The sequence below is a fragment of the Esox lucius genome, chromosome 19 (genome assembly GCF_011004845.1).
Source record: "Esox lucius isolate fEsoLuc1 chromosome 19, fEsoLuc1.pri, whole genome shotgun sequence".
Lineage (NCBI taxonomy): Eukaryota > Metazoa > Chordata > Actinopteri > Esociformes > Esocidae > Esox > Esox lucius.
In genome coordinates, this window is record NC_047587.1 from 20,493,821 (window position 1) to 20,496,171 (window position 2,351).

Consider the following 2,351-nt stretch of genomic DNA (forward strand, 5'->3'; position numbering starts at 1 on the left):
AAAATTATGTTCTATGAAGAAAAATCTACTTTTGACTGTTTCTTTATCAGTTCTTTTGCTAGGACTGTCTCTGAGTGGTCTAAGAGTGATGAAAGGAACATTGAAAAGAAGCTGTTTTGATGATGTTTGGAGCTCTCTTTTGTCTATTAACTAATTCTCTGCCTGCTGATGTCACAAAGCATGTCAGAACTAAACTGACCCAAAGCAGACTAATTTTAAGTGCGGGCATTTAACCCACAGGAGTAAAGACAGATATACATTACAAAGACTTACCAGTAGTACATAAGGGAGACACCTTATTCTTCTTTCGAAACAAGATCTTTCTTAGTTTCCCCTTTCCTGACTTCCTATCATCCTGGTCCACAGGCTCGACACCGGTTATTGGTGGTTTCCTTTCCTGTGTGGAGGTGCTGCCCAAACAGTCTGTGGAGAAACAGCCTCTGCTGCACTGAGCTGAGCCAGCGGACTTACTTCTCTGGTTGAGGCGGGAAGATGTCTGAGGCCCCAATCCAGCAGATTTCCATCTCCGTTTGCGGTCTGAGGACATATGAGGTGCAGAGCCGGCAGAGTTCCGTCTCTGCTTGTCAGTGGGTGTTGTTTCTCGGTCCTCTTCCAGGAATTCTTCTGTTGAGGTGCTTGACTGGCCACTACAAACTAAAAAGCTACTCCAATAGTGCATGACGTAGTTATGGATGACCAGTGCAAAGGTGTTTGCCATTGAACATGCCGGCAGGGTTCCGTCTCTGCTTGTCAGTGGGTGTTGTTTCTCGGTCCTCTTCCAGGACTTCTGTTGAGGTGCTTGACTGGCCACTACAAACTAAAAAGCTACTCCAATAGTGCATGACGTAGTTATGGATGACCAGTGCAAAGGTGTTTGCCATTGAACATGCCGGCAGGGTTCCGTCTCTGCTTGTCAGTGGGTGTTGTTTCTCGGTCCTCTTCCAGGACTTCTGTTGAGGTGCTTGACTGGCCACTACAAACTAAAAAGCTACTCCAATAGTGCATGACGTAGTTATGGATGACCAGTGCAAAGGTGTTTGCCATTGAACATGCCGGCAGGGTTCCGTCTCTGCTTGTCAGTGGGTGTTGTTTCTCGGTCCTCTTCCAGGACTTCTGTTGAGGTGCTTGACTGGCCACTACAAACTAAAAAGCTACTCCAATAGTGCATGACGTAGTTATGGATGACCAGTGCAAAGGTGTTTGCCATTGAACATGCCGGCAGGGTTCCGTCTCTGCTTGTCAGTGGGTGTTGTTTCTCGGTCCTCTTCCAGGACTTCTGTTGAGGTGCTTGACTGGCCACTACAAACTAAAAAGCTACTCCAATAGTGCATGACGTAGTTATGGATGACCAGTGCAAAGGTGTTTGCCATTGAACATACGGCTCCCATGTCACAGCGACATGCGGCCTGCAGTTGAGCAAGGTTGCCGTGTGAACGCAAAGACATCCTTTTTGACGCAACTTCCACAATGTCCTCCACTGCGTTCACCTCACTGAACTCAACGCTGTCTTCCACTAAGCAGACATAGATTCCAAAGTGCTCCAGGGCACGCTTGACCTCCACCAGGAGATTCTTCATTAGACCAAATGGCTCGGTGGCCCTGCTGGTGTGCGGGCACTCTCTGGCATACGTTTGCCACATGGTGCCCTTGATGATGACCTTCAGGGTTTCAGGGCTCATGACAGTGGGGGGGCTGGAGAGAGATCTCTCTTCATCCAGGAGGGAGGGAGTCATCTCCAGGAAATCTTCAGTCAGCGTCAGGGACCCATCACTGGCTACAGAGACATCATCTCCGTCCTCTGGAACATCTGTGTCCGGACTGCAATGAAGCATGTTCTTGTCCTCGGAATCAACTTCTAAGAAAATAATCTCACACTAGTTTGAAGCCGCATCGATGTAGCAATATGAAGCATCTAGTGCATTTACTATAATGATTACACACTGGTTACTACGTGCTTAATACATAGTTTTGAGTGCATTTAAAGATTTTTTTTAAAGAACATTTTATCCAACATCGGTTTAACATTTTATCCAACACAAGGTTATTACTATCATATGAGCATGAATGTTAAAAATGTACCATTCTGGAGATGCAGCAATTCATCAGTGTCGTTGTAGGTTTTCTTCAGGATGGCTCTCATCTTGGTCAGCATAACCTCACAGATAGCCCCTAGTCAAATCAACATTTAGTGTTAATTGAACCACAACATGTTGTTTACAGGAATATTTATATATATATATAAAAAAACAATACTATTATGAACAAAAAGGAAAAAGAAACAAGGAGAATGGGGGCAAAATAATCTTATTGCCTGATTTCTGTCATTGGAGAAGTCAAAGGACTGGCAGGTT

General features: G+C 45.3%; 1 long non-coding RNA gene across 1 annotated transcript; it reads left to right on the forward strand.

Moving 5' to 3' along the window:
- The first annotated feature begins 414 nt into the window (after nt 1–414).
- LOC117593419 lies at nt 415–1,816 on the forward strand. The gene is made up of 2 exons (XR_004574815.1): nt 415–1,196; nt 1,360–1,816. It is a non-coding gene; the product is annotated as an uncharacterized LOC117593419 (long non-coding RNA).
- The last annotated feature ends 535 nt before the right edge of the window (nt 1,817–2,351 follow it).